The sequence below is a fragment of the Carcharhinus amblyrhynchos genome, chromosome 8, assembly GCF_965287045.1.
Source record: "Carcharhinus amblyrhynchos chromosome 8, sCarAmb.v2.hapA, whole genome shotgun sequence".
Taxonomy (NCBI): Eukaryota; Metazoa; Chordata; class Chondrichthyes; order Carcharhiniformes; family Carcharhinidae; genus Carcharhinus; species Carcharhinus amblyrhynchos.
Genome location: NC_137331.1, coordinates 30537391 through 30552575, shown reverse-complemented (window position 1 = coordinate 30552575; position 15185 = coordinate 30537391). Strand labels below are relative to the sequence as shown.

The window sequence follows — 15185 nt, the reverse complement described above, 5'->3', positions numbered from 1 at the left end:
ATACCTACCAAGCCATAGAACTATCTAACTTCCAATGCCATTAGATCCCATATACTCATCCAGAAGTCTTTTAAAAGACCCCAGCGAGTTCGCCTCTACCACCACTGACGGCAGCCGATTCCACTCACTCACCACCCTCTGAGTGAAAAACTTTCCCCTAACATCTCCTCTGTACTTGCTTCCCAGCACCTTAAACCTGTGTCCTCTCGTAGCGACCATTTCAGCCCTGGGAAATAGCCTCCAAGAATCCACTCTATCTATTCCTCTCAACATTTTATAAACCTCTAAATTGGGCTTTTTTTTATATTGCCTGCATTACCACAAAATGATACAGTGACTGCTGCTGAGGCACTACCAAACTTACAGGAGAACTGACTGCAGCATAAAATGTAATAAAGAAAGCTACAGCATCTCCTCCATAGTGATTGACCTGAAATGTGGGAAAACAAAAGGTGAAAGCACTGAACAGGAAACTTCCGGTGCCACTGAACAGAAGCACTTAGGTTACATTAAAGCAAATATATTTTATTCTCTTTGGTAACTGATGCCTCAAACAATGGTGCAGCAACTTCCCCAGAACTAAGGCTTCAATTTTGAGAAGGGGGTCTGGCATTTACTGTTGGATTTCTACAGTAATAACCAGGAAATCTCAGAAGAAATCAGAACAGAAACGTTATCCAAACACAGTCCTTTCGACCTCAACCAAGGGAGGCTTTCTACATGTTCAGCTGACAATGCAAGTATTAATTACAGAAATCATATCAGCATGTACCAAAAACTAAAAGGTACTCAAAAGGGCAAATTGCAGCTAACTGCTTGGTTCAATACCTTCTTGCAATATGTTGGAAAACTTTGATGTTAATGCAGAAAACATCATTCTCAAGTACGTGCTTACTCGATCATTTTAGTAAGCAGAACACAGCAATTGAGGGAATCTATGACTTTGTTGAAGTGGACTGCAATCTATTGAGTCACATTGTGACCAGGTGACTTCCCTGTTACTGGTTACTGTCAACTTACAGAAATGCTGACAACCTGTGACAATCCATTTTCAAATGTAGATGAGGAAGATTGCTCCAAAATATTCTAGAGATGCATCATGAACAAGGATAGCAAAGTGGCTGAGCTTTACTTCCCCTTTCTCTGCAGTGCTCTGAAAGAATACAAGGAGCATATTGAAGATTTAGAGGCTAAGTCATTCAGGGTCCTCTTGGTGTACAAACTCTTGAGTGACTTGAATAGGAATCTAAGAGAAGGATTTGGCTCAAGTTTTTTGGGTTTGCAGTGAATGACAGATTGGCAGGAAAACGTGAGAGAGACTTTATACTTTCTACAGAAGAGTCAATAAGTACATGGGCGACAGATATGACTTAAAACTAGCTTTCACAACAGAATTTTCAACTTAACCTTTGTGAATGCTATGTCCTTTGAATAATCTTGTGATGGTGCTCAAATGTGCAATCTTAAAGGGACTGACTTAGATACACTGTGTAAAGAAGTTGGTATTGTGGAAAGCGTTATAGCCTTCCTTGGTTACAAAACCAGTGAACAGAGGTATCCAAAACTTTTCAGCAGCTCAAGGAGAAAAATTTACCAACGTTAGGAAAATGAGCTTCTATATATTCTCCATACTGTTAAGAATGCTCATATAGAATGTGTTTTCCATTGTTACAATCCTCATAGAACCAATAACTTATGAAAAGAAATTTGAACTTTTAAAAAATCATTGTGAGGGCATTGCTGGCTAGCCAGCATTTATTACCCATCCCTAACTGCGCTTGAGAAGGTAGTGGTAGCCACCTTATCATAGAAACCCTACAGTGCAGAAGGAGACCATTGAGCCCATCAAGTCTGCACTGACCACAATCCCACCCAGGCCCCGACACCCACATATTTATCCCTCTAACCTATGCATCCCGGGACACTAAGGGGCAATTTAGCATGACCAATGTACATAACCCACACATCTTTGAACTGTGGGAGGAAACTGGAGCACTCGGAGGAAACCCGTGTAGACATGGGGAGAACATGCAAACTCCACACAAAGATTTGAATTGAACCCAGGTCCCTGGAGCTGTGAGGCAGCAGCGCTAACCATTGTGCCATCGTGCCGCTTCTTGAGCCCCTGCAGTCTATATTGTGTAGGTAACCCCACAATGCTATTAGGAAGGGATTTCCAGGATTTTGACCCAGCAACAATGAAGGAACAGGATATAGTTCCAAGTCAGGGCGGTGTGTGGTTTAGAAGGCAACTTGCATGTATTTTCATTCATCTGCTACCCTTGGTTGCACTGTTATTAATCATTTTCCTATTAACTATTCTACTACAACAATTAGTTGTTAGTACAGTTATTATTGGTAATTATGACCAAACTTTAATCAATAAAGTAATTATTTGCAATTACAACAGTGTTTTGTGCTCATTTAAATTAATTATATCAGCGGCCAGCCAGACCAGAGCTTGCCCCATAGCCATTTGTGTCTACAAATGTACAGAGGTGAATGGCTGGGGCAGCATAGTTTATCTGGTATTTCTGGCCTCCGTCAGTGGCCACCTTGTTGACTGACCATTTATCTAATTGTGCACAAAATCATCCAAACCACAATGTGAGGTCACATACTAACCAACTTGAGAACAGCTTCTTCTCTACTGCCATCAGACTTTTGAATGGACCTATCTCTCATTAAGTTGGTCCTTCTCCACACCCTCGCTATGACTGTAGCATTACATTCTGCACTCTCTTGTTTCCTTCTCTATGAACCGTATGCTTTGTCTGTATAGTGCGCAAGAAACAATACTTTTCACTGTACTACATCTGACAATAATAAATCAAATCAATTTGGTTGTAAATTTACTGAATAACATTACACTGCAAAAGTGATTAGTTAGCAACAAAACTTACTCATAAAAATTGTAGTTTTTAAACCACAAAAATGCTTTCAAAAGTCATGCAAATTCTAGACTGAGTCAGTTTTGATTCAAAATTTCCACCAAGCCTTAGTTTTGGGAAGAAAACAAGCTTAAGGTGACATAAGTTTAATACAACAGAAATATCAAAAATAATCTGTTAGCATTGTACAAATGATCTTGGAACTGTCAGAGTGATGCAAGAAACGGACTTGAGTGAGATGATGCCACAGTTCGAAGCCTCGTTTCAGAATACATGACCTTCCTCTCCTTTTTATGTTACATTTTAATTATTTAGTTTGATTATAAACCAAGAGGATGGAAATTGGAACTAGGCCATTTGCTATATTAGAATATAACACTTAACTGTGGGAGCTGGTCTAGTTGGTTGTCATTTTTCTACTAATCAATGAAAGGAGAAAAAGGTGAACAAATCAAATATTTTAAAACCGTTTTTAAATTTTATTTTTCAATCTGACTTTTTCTTAGTTTGATAATAGAGATAAACAAAGTCATCAGCCTGAAAGGTCATTGATCTGGAACATTAATTTTCTTTCACTCGCCACTAATGCTGCCTGGCCTGCTGTGTATTTCCTGTGTTTTCTGTTTTAACTACAAATTAAAGGTCACAAGCATATCAAAAATATTTTTTAAAACTTATTTTACAACAACATGTGTACATTTAACAATGAAATTATTTGTGTTTTTGACAACCACCATTAATTTTTTTTACTAATTTAGACTCACAATCTTGCTTCTACAGTGTCTTATATTTGAAATGTGAGATTTTAAAATGTCACCAGATTATGATAAAGGAGAAAAAAAGGCATCTGCTGCTGATTTCTCTTTTGTTTGTCACCTGTTCTAAACAATTTAATGTATTTATATGATCCTAAAATAATTAACCTCTAAAAATACTTATGACTTCCTAATTATTTTAAGTGTATTATGAAACAATTTATAGTGCAGTTTATAAATCCTGAAAAGTGAAAGAGCTCATTCTGAGATGGTGCAGATTGGTTTACAAAATTTAAATAAAAGTAGAAGACACATTTAAAGGTTAAAAATAGTGATAAGGATGGAAAATTGTAGAATTTGACCAAGGAAATAATTTGGAGTGTAAAGGAGGAGAATATAAAGAATCTTGCTATCCTGGTGAGGGACAACAGCAAATATTTATTTAAAGTCCTTGAAAATAAAGAATATGGCAAAGCAGAGTAAGGTACTGCAATAATACAGGATATGGACTTAAGGGAGCAACTATTTGAATATTTAGCTTTGATCTCTATAATAGAAGAAAGAAAGATGAGGTACAGAGAAATTCATGCCATTACAGTGGATCTTTAGAAGGCATTTCTGAAGGGGGCAACACAGAAATGAGATGGTCTGGAGGATATAAGAGACCATGATGGTGGGTGGGAGCCATGGCTTGGCATTAGTTTGGCACGGGGGCATGATGAGTGCGTGGGATGTGATAGACTATGATGGGTGAAGCCTAGAGTACCTAAATTTAACTAAACAATTGGAATGAAATGCCACAGAATCAAGGCAGACTGCACTTAGCCCAATGGGTAGCAGGCCCAACTCGATCGCAAATTGATCTTTGACAAAGAGTCATCTGGATTTTTTTCTCTCCTGACAGATGCTGCCAGACTTGCTGAGATTTTCCAGCATTTTCTCTTTTGGTCACAAACTACACAAATTGGAGAAGTTACACCTTAACAGGATTGCCACCAATATCCCTGTAGATTTGCTAGTGCAATAGAGGAAAGTTCAAAATAGTTGGTCAGGTGGTGGGAGCCTGAGGGGTGGCTCAGATTGGAAGGAAGTAAAGCTGGTAACAGTAAATAGAAAAGTAGCAAGTGAAATTAGATGGCAGGTAAGCTATCAATTACATTTAGAATCCAGGATAAATATCAAAAAGGCAAAACTAAGGCACTCTACCTGAATGCACCAGCATTCACTAGAAACAGAGGTACGTGGCTATGATCTAATTGCCATTACAGAAACAGCTACAGGGTGATCAAGACTGGGAACTGAATATTCCAGAATATTTGACATTTAGGAAGGACAAGGAAAAGGAAGAGGTGCTGCGCTGATAATAAGTGATGGGATCGGTACACTAGTAAGGGAAGATCTCAGTTTGGAAGAACAGAATACTGTTTCTTCGTTGCAGTCAAGGAACAGCAAGGGACAGCAAACATTGGTAGGAGTTGTTCATAGTACCCAAACGGTAATGGTAGTGAGGCATGGTATTAATCAGGAGCTTAGAGAAGCATGTAGCATGGGTAATGCTGGGTGACTTCAATCTGCATATAGACAGGGGAAATCTAATGAGCACTAACGCTGTGGAGGATGAATTTCTGCATCGTATTAAGGATGGCTCTCTAAAGCAGTTTGTTGAGACACCAGCTAAAAGAACAGGCTAATCTAGATATTGAATCATGCACGTAACAAGAACGGGCTAATTGATAATCTTGTTGTAAAATAACCTTTAGGGATGAGTGACCATAATATAGAATTTTTCTGAAGCCAGGGAGTGTTAAATCTGAATAAAGAAAATATGAAGGTACGAGGGGAAAATTGTCTGAGGGGGGATTGGAAAAATACATTAACAGGTATGACAGACAGATAGGCAATAGATAATCTTTGAAGAATTATTACATAGTTTACAGTAACTATACATTCCTTCAAGGCACAACAAACCAAAAAGAAAAGTCAGCCAATCATGGCTAAGAAAGGAATGATTATATAAGATTAAAAGAAAAGGCCTATGAAGAGCCTGAAATAGTAGTAAACCTGAGGATGGGACCATTTAGAATAAAGCAAAGGAGGACCAAGAAACTGATAAGGTAAGGGAGAATCAAATACGAATGTAAACTAGCAAAAAATATAAAAATGGTCTGTGAAGGTACATATTAAGGAAAGGTTTAGCTGAGACAAATGTAGGTTAATTACAGTCAGAATTAGTAGAATTTATAATGGGGAATAAGGAAATGGCAGAAAAGCTAAACGATTACTTTGGCCAGGATTTTATGATTTCGTTCGGGCAAGGCTCATAAAATCTCGCCCGAGGCCAACAGAAAATTCTGTTCTGCGAGCCTCGCCCGCCCCAATTCTGGCCACTTCATACTCGTAAAATTCCAGCCTTTGTGTCTGCCTTCACTGAGGAAGATACAAGAAATTTCCCACACTTGAAGATCTAAGGGACTAGGGAGAATGAGGAACTGGAAGAAATTAGTAAGAAGGTTGTATTGGAAAAATTAATGGGACTGGAGGTCCCAGGACCTGATGTCATGCATTCCAGTGTTGAAAGAGTTTTCTAAAAAGATAGTGGATGCATTGGTGATCATCATTAATTTCTTCTGGAACAGTTCCTGCAAGTTGAAAGGTAACACATATTACCTCACTATTTAAGAAGGGAGGGAATGAGAAAACAGAGATCTACAGGTCTGCTAGCCTTACATCAATAGTAGGGAAATATATTATGAAGTTTGTGGTAAGTGGACACTTGGATAATAATGATCTGGTTGGGCATAGTAAACATGGATTTATGAATGTAGAATCATGTTTGACAAACCTGTTGGAATTTTTGAGAATGTTACTAATAAAATTGGTAAATGGAGCAGTCGGTGGACATAGGCTACTTGGATTTTCAGATGGAGTTTGATGAAGTTCCCCACAGGAAGTTGGTTATCAAAATAAAAGCACGTGGGTTTGGGTGTAATATCTGGCATGGATTAAGGATTGGGTAATATATAGAAAACAATAAGTAAGAATAAGTGGTCATTTGTGCATTGGCAGGCTGTGACTAGTGGGTACCATAAGAATAAGTACTTGGGCCCCAGCTGGTCACAATCTACATCAGTGATTTGGATGCGGGACCAAATGTAATATTTCCAAGTTAGCAGATGACATAAAGTGAGGTGGGATATTTGTTATGAAGAAGATGCAAAGTGGCTTCAAGAGGATTTGTAAAATAAGTGAGTGGGCAAGAACATGACAGAATATGATGTGGAAAAAATATCAGGTTATCTTTGGTAGGAGGAATGGATTTGCAGATTATTTCTTAAATGGTAAGATACTAAAAGTGTACATATACAAAGGATGCCCTTGCCACTAAGTCACTAAAAGCTAACATGCAGGTGCAGCAAGCAATTAGGAAGGCAAATGGTATGTTAGCCTTTATCTCAAAGGATTTAAGTACAACAGTAACAAGTTTTGCATCAATTGTACAGAACTTTGGTTAGACTGCATCTGGAGTAATCCAAGCAGTTCTGGTCCCTGACCTTAGGAAGGATATTATTGCCATAGAGGAATGGAATGTAGGTTCAACAGACTTGTTCTCTATATGGTGGAACTGTCTTTTGAAGAGAAGTGGCAAACTGGGGCCATTTTCTTGAGAGATTCAAAGAATGAGAGGTTATTTCATTAAAGCCTACAAAATAAAAGGATAAACAGGATAGGTGCAGATAAAGTCTTTCCCCTGATTTGGGAGTCTAGAACCAGAGGACACAATTTCAAAATAAGGAGGAAGCCATTTCAGACCGAGATGAGGTGAAATGTTTTTGCTCAGCGGGCAGTGAACCTTTGGTATTCTTTAGCCTAGAGGACTGTTGAATATGTTTAAAGTTGAGATTGACAAATTTCTAAATACCAACACCATAAAGGATCGTGTAGGGAAAAAGACATTGAAATAGACTTCAATGTCTTGAATAAGCCGCAATCATATTGAATGGTAGAGCAGGCTTGGTGGACTGAATGGCAAACTCCTGCTCCAACGTTCCTAACCTAAGAGTTTCTGTTAGCCATTCAGGTGAACTTTTGAAAAGCACTCAATAAGGTTTTGTACAATCGATTGCTTGCAAAATTTGAGGTACACGGGATTGGTGACAACTTTGTATGAGACTAATTAGAAGGTGGGAAGCAAAAAGTTGGATAACTGGGATATTTTCAAATTCACAAACAGTCAACTAATGGTGTCCACTATACACCATTTATGACAGAGGTTGGAGATGATGCATGTTAGGAGGCATAACCAACTTTGATAAAGAGCAGAAAATTTCAAATAGGTCAATAAAGATATTAGGCAATAAGCCAATGCAGTTTAATGTAGGAAAACTGCGGAAAGACCAATGCCACAAACTCATTGTTAACTACATCATCATCATCATCATCATCAAAGGCTGAACAAGACTCCAAAACCATTAAAACAATTAATCATTTAATTTGGCCTGATTTAAGCTTCTGACTCCATACTTTTGATGATTCAGAACACTTTTGCAAATTCACCTCCCCTGACACCATCACTTGTGGCCATGCCTTCATTCAACTTTGTTCCAGAAGAATTTCCTTCAAACAAATACTCCAATCTCTGTTTTTAAGACCCTCTTTAAAACCAACTATGACCAAAATTTTGTTTCTTTTTTCTTAATAAGGCTCTCTATGGCTCAGTATCCATTATTTCTACTATATACTTGTTCAGAAAATTTTTTCATCTTAAAGTCACTGTACGAATATAAATTGCTGTGGTAATAAACTACAGGCAGTACCTTGTAATGCAAGAAATGCAGTTTGGAACACAATCAAAGTATTGTGGGTTCAGTGATCAAAACCATTTACAAGCTAATTCACGGATGTAAAAAGCAAATGAACTACTGGCACTATAGATATATAGTACATATAAGCAATAAAGTACTACTGAACAATTAATTCTTCATTTGGAGCAAATATTTCACTTTGGGTACCCACTTTAGACAGGATATGCAAGTATTAGGGAAAGTTCTCTGATGATTTACCAGGATAAGATGTGCACTGAAGGGATTTCGCTATACTAGACAAGCTTGGATTATATTTCCCAGCTATGAGGAGGTTATCTGATTAAGGTGTTCGAAAATAATAAATTGAACTGCTAGAGGCAAAGAGGAAGAGACACTTCCCTCTGGTATGAGAAGCTAGTTAAAAATGAATCCAGAAAAAAGATCTTTACTCAAAGGGATATGAGAACATAGGATCCCCTGTCCCAAAAGGCTAAAGATAAGGAAAATAAATATTTATTTAAATATTTGAGTGGAGGCCTGTGACTAGTGGTGTGCTGTTGGGATCGTTGTTGGGTCCATTGTTTGTCTTCTATATCAATGATCTGGATGATAATGTGGTAAATTGGATCAGCAAATTTGCTGATGATACAAAGATTGGAGGTATAGTGGACAACGAGGAAGGTTTTCAAAGCTTGCAGAGGGATTTGGACCAACTAGAAAAATGGGCTGAAAAATGGCAAATGGAATTTAATGCAGACAAATGTGAGGTATTGCACTTTGGAAGGGCAAACCAAAGTAGAACGTACAGGGTAAATGGTAGGACTCTGAAGAGTGCAGTTGAACAAAGGGATCTGGGAATACAGGTACAGAATTCCCTAAAAGTGACATCACAGGTGGATAGGGTCATAAAGAGTGCTTTTGGTACATTGGCCTTTATAAATCGGAGTATTGAGTATAAAAGTTGGAGTGTTATGGTAAGGTTATATAAGGCATTGATGAGGCCGAATTTAGAGTATTGTGTACAGTTTTGGTCACCTAGTTACAGGAAGGATGTAAATAAGGTTGAAAGAGTGCAGAGAATGTTCACGAGGATGTTGCCGGGACTTGAGAAGCTGAGTTACAGGTTAAGACTTTATTCCCTGGAACACAGAAAAATGAGGGGAGATTTGATAGAGGTGTATAAGATTTTGATGGGTATAGATAGAGTGAATGCAAGCAGGCTTTTTCCACTGAGGCTAGGGGAGAAAAAAACCAATGGCATGGGTTAAGGGTGAAAGGAGAAAAGTTTAAAGGGAATATTAGGGGGGAGGCTTCTTCACGCAGAGAGTGGTGGGAGTGTGGAATAAGCTTGCGGATAAAGTGGTAAATGCAGCGTCACTTTCAACATTTAAGAAAAACTTGGACAGGTACATGGATGAAAGAGGTGTGGAGGGATATGGTCCAGGTGCAGGTCAGTGGGACTAGGCAGAAAAATGGTTCAGCACAGACAAGAAGGGCCAAAAGGTCTGTATCTGAGCTGTAATTTTCTATGGTTCTAAATGATAAGGACAGCTCAGGAACTTGGGGAAAGGGCTTTGAATTATAAACATTGAAAAAATAATAAGTTACCACAGAGAAATTTTTTTTGGGTTTTCGTGATAGCTGTACAGGTCTATAGATGACAGGTCTATAATTGACCTCAGCATGTATTCATGAGGCCGTAAAGCATCAGGTCAATTTACATGCCACTTCCTTTCAACAATACTGCCTTGTGCATTGCAAGTATATTGTTCCCGTCTCTATAAAACAGCTTAGAGAGTGAGATACATGTGGAGAAGAAGAAGGGAGGAAATGAGAATTTGATAGGTAAGTCATTTATTTCGAGGAAGATGTGGGTATAATGGTGGTCATCAGGGAATGGCAGCAAGGGCAATGGACAGTAGGAGATGATGGGTTAAGCAATGTGATGGATTTGAAGAGATGAAGCATATATGTTTTCCTTAACACTCACTCCAAATGCCATACCAACCCATGCTTCCCAGTCCAACAAAAAAAGAGAAGTAACAAGTTCAAGGGAGAGAAGAGAAAGAGAGACTCAAGTAGGTAAGAGTGAGTACCAACAACACAAGATAGTCTAACTTGACACGTGAATGCCACTGGTAACATATTAAAAGTCTCATATATAATGTACGCTTCCTGTCAATGTCCACACTTGAACCATCATATTTCTGACATCAAGTCTGACTGTGTCCCATGATGTACCATGAGCAATGTCACAGAACATCTCTTAATATATAACATTTTCATTTAGATATCCTGGTATTATACACAGATCAGATTGGTGATGCATTTTGGGATCTCTACCAAATTTAGTTTAAAACTGACCATGCAAAGTACAAAAAGCGCATCTTAGGGTGGCTCATCAACTAATTTTTCCTGCTTTCCTCCATCCATTATGCAAGAAAGTCACACTTTGTTACATCTTTGAGACGCCTATCAAGATCATCACTATATCATTCCATGCAGGTTTGATGTTCTTCCCAACCAAAAGCATATTTCTAATTTGTACCACTCAGTTTTGACAGGGACAGATTTAAAGGAATAAATTAAGTCAAATTAATAACACATTTTGGCTAGTAGACAATAGGAAAAATTCAGAATTGTATGTCATTTTACCATTGATCACATATGACGCTTATGATCATTGAATAAATGTAAAGAAAGTCTATAGAAGATATTTCTATGGTATTAAATTTAACTCTATTCCAGTCCTGAAAATGAATTAAAAATATTGTTTTTCCATTTGGCAAAATTATAAAACATTTATAGCATTTATAAAAAGCATTAAGGTCAATGTCCACAAACTGAAAAGTAATTATCACCAAAACTTATTTCCACTGTGCAATGTTATTGCATTACCAGTTTGTACATGCTGGATATTGAACATATTTTTAAATCTTGCAAAGCAGGCCTACACACACTGCAGAAACAGTAACAAGCAGACAAAAATAGGAGGCATCGCTTTCAAAGGCGGGCTTTTGGACCTAGAGGAAATGTCACCCTCTTACAGCTGCACTATCCTCCTCCAACCTTTAGGCTATGAATGCTTCTCATTCACTGAGATCCGAATTAGTATCATCCGGAAAGAAATATATTTGAAAAATCAGGACACTGCGGAAATGTATCTACATCAACGATTGCCACAATTCAAAATGTCATTTCTTGTATTGTTTAGAAAACTACATAAAACGTTGCAAAATCTGTCTCCTTCACGATCCTTTGCACAATTCTAATGCAATTTCTTCCCCAGGTGCGAGGATTTTCATCTTATCCAACTAAGGCTGTGCATCATATTCTAACAAGCACAGTCACAAACAATAATACATTTATACGGTATTCGTGATTTCATTAATGAAAAATAAAACGATCGCACAGTACCTTACCGAGAGGAAGAGAGAAAAAAAGCGTACAGTTTGTTAAAACGGGAAGTAATCTTCAATAAAAGGCAGTTTCAAGCTGAAAGTGCAAGAACTGTTACTTCCGGGTTGGTCAATTGTACGTCATTTGGTTCAGGTTTGTAACACCATCTAGGTCACAAAATGACTAAAAATGGAATCAGTTGCCAAAAGCGCTTTGGTCCTGATACTTACCGTTCATATATGTATAAAATCATGACATACACGATACACAGAACTGCTCACTGTTCAGTGGAGGAAAAGGTGGATTAAAAAAAACCTTGTCCAACCAGTATAGAGCTAATCTAGACAAGGTTTCACAATCACGCAGCTCTTTCCTGCGAGTGAGAAAAGGAAGCATGAATTAGCGAAATAACGAGCTTACATTGCCAGACATCAGACCAGTTGCCACTGATTCGAAAATCAATCTACGTACGTTTCCAAAAAAAAGGGAAATTCCTAGCACTACGACTGGACAATGATTGTGTAGCGATCCTGTTTATCTCGAGGACGAAAGTGGGCTGTTTCAGAAGACTATCTTTACAAGGGGCGTTGTCAGTGCATTGGAATTTCTTTGGGGAGGCAGCAGTCTCAGTTCCTGTAACAGCATCTGAAAGCTTAGAAATTAATTGCGCCATGGCCAGTGTGAAGACACTGGGCAAATGCTATTTCTGCAGTAGCACAGCATTTTGTAATGTTATTTCCTGTTCGCTTCTATAACCTGCAATTACACTTCGAACAAACGATGTTTCTCTCACCAGCAGACATGTTACAGTTCCAGAATGGTGTCACATAATTGGCTATTGCTCTGAGTACAATTCTGATGAAGTATCTGTGTACTATGGCTTAAGCAATGACAGGGTCCCTTTAAATGTGTGCCGTCACCTTGAATGCCTGGCTTTGACATTGAGGCTTATCCTTTGATGCTATCAGTAACTTTCTCTAACATAATGCGAGTTGTGAACGATAGCACAATGCAAGTTAGCGGTCTGTGACTAGGATTTAACTGGATAAGGTGAGATCTGGACCGGATTGCATATTAGTGCGGACCTATCAATATTGCAGAATTTGGAGGATTGATATTTTCCGTTATAGAATCATAGAATGGTTACAGTGGAGAAGGAAGCCATTCGGCCCACCATGTCCGTGCCAGCTTTCTGCAAGAGCATCTCACCTAGCCCCACTTCCCTGCCTTTTCCTTGTAGCCCTGTGTCTTTTTTTCCTCCCCAGATAATTATCCAATTCTTTCTTGAAAGCCACACTTGAATCTGGCTTCACCACACACTCAGGCAATGCATTTCCAGATCCTAAACACAAAAAAATCCATATCATAATTGGTTCTTTTGCCATTCACCTAAATCTGTTTTCTTTGGTTCTTGACCCTTTCTGCAGTGGGAATAGTTTCTCTCCATCTACTCTGAACGGATCACTCAGACTTTGCACAACTCGATTAAATCTCTTCTCAGCCATTTCATTCTCTAAAGAAAACAAAACCAGCCTTTCCACATAACTGAAGTCTGTTTTTCACTGGAAGCATTCTAATAAGTCTCTCTGCACTCTCACTAAAGCTTTGACATCTTTCCGAAAACGTGGCACCCAGAATTGGACACAATACTCCAGGGGAAATCGAACCAATGTTTTCTAAAGATTCACTGTAACTTCCTTGTTTTTATGCTCTATATTTCTACTTTTCATGCCCAGGATCCTGTATGCTTTATTAATCAATTTATCTTCTTATTAACCACATAACTGATATGAGGCACTTGCACATCTAAAACAAATTTTTAGAGACTTTATTTAAACTCCCTGCAATAGTTGATTGGAGATCACTCATTTTACGCTTGCTTGTCTGGTACTGTGGATTATTGAACCAATAAATCTAGGATAAAAGAATAATGAGCTAATATGAGTTTTTTTTAAACCACCTAAGTACTTTAATGTATCAAGCCAGTCCCCATCTCTTCAGCCTGGATGTTTCCCAGTTCCATCAAACATTGTTGGAAAACTGACATTTTGGGAAGTTGCAAATGTTTATAAATTTAACAAAAAGTTAAACATTGAAAATGCCAATTGTCAACCCGCTCAGCATTCAGAACTCTGATTGTGCCAGAAAATGATTTGGAAAACATTATCTCAATCATTTTGCTTTACTGTCATATTTTAAGTGAAAAGTATTCCTTTTTGTTTCAACATTTTAAAGACACATTGCCTCTCAAATTGTTTTTTCTAATGTATTCTATTGTTTTGATCATTATAATGTATTGTTTTGAATCCCAGAGTTAACCCCATCTCTCTATTAATCCTAACTGTTGATCAATATAAGAATTGGGTAACTAAAACTTGAATTCCAAATGTGTCTTTGCCAATGAGTTACAAAGTATTAAAGTAACTTGTTAACATTTGTAATCAAATGCATCTAAGGATCAGATTTGCCTTAATAGGAGTACAAATCATCCCATAAATCAGTGTGTTTAATGTATGTACTGCAAACGTACATAAACCTTACATTAATTTTATTACTTTTGTTCAAATACCAATATGTGGGGAAGGGACGGGAAGACTCCCCAAAGTCTTAATGACATTGTCTCTTCAATGAGAAGGATCTGTATCCCAGTGTGGTTGGGGAAGTGTAATCCCACAATTTTTTATAACAATTAAAATGGGAACCATCTATCGTACCCTATTCAGATGGGAGGGCACCACAGGATACCACTGTTTGATTTTTTTTCCTATATTGTTAATATTTCAGTTGAAACTGGATATTTTGTTTTAAAGATCAGTTTGTGGAATCCATGTCAACCTGAATCTTTAGTGGGGCCCTTTTAGTGGAGGTGCTTGATCAAACCACATGGGGATTGGAATTTTGTCCAAATTCATAATTCTATTGTATTCAATCATTCATGGATTTGGGCATCGCTGATGACATCATCATTTAGAAGGTGGTGAAGGTGGTGACCTACATCCACATGCTGTTAGGTCGGGCTTTATCGTAAAAAATTTGTTATCACTGCATGGCTTGCTATGTCATTACGTAAGGCAGTTAAGAGTCAATCTCATTGCCTTGGGTCTGGGGTCACATATGGACCAGGCTGGTATTACGGACAGGAGAGGAAATCAGTTCCAACAGTATTGATTTCTTCTTACTATCTATCCATAAGCAGGAGGTGTTTTGAATTAGTTTGCTTCAACGAGTAAGTGGTGATATGATTTTCCCAACCCCTTAATTTTTGTATGATTCCATTTTATTAATAATCCACTGCAAACTCAAGTTAATACTAACTCACAAGGTTACTTTATTTTTTA

The 15185-nt window shown here is 38.0% G+C and overlaps 1 protein-coding gene across 7 annotated transcripts in view; it reads right to left on the bottom strand.

Annotated features, from left to right (window-relative positions):
- fam49bb (family with sequence similarity 49 member Bb) overlaps window positions 1–12332 on the bottom strand; it is a 194963-nt gene extending 182631 nt beyond the window's left edge. For 2 of the 7 annotated variants that reach the window (XM_080193834.1, XM_080193843.1), the window contains exon 1: window positions 11866–11960. The gene's annotated coding sequence lies outside the window, so the exon portion shown is untranslated. Of the gene's footprint in view, window positions 1–11865; window positions 11961–12077; window positions 12171–12267 lie in introns of those variants that run through there. The other 5 variants (XM_080193839.1, XM_080193838.1, XM_080193846.1 and 2 more) reach the window with 5 other exon arrangements.
- Between the last annotated feature and the right edge of the window lie 2853 nt (window positions 12333–15185).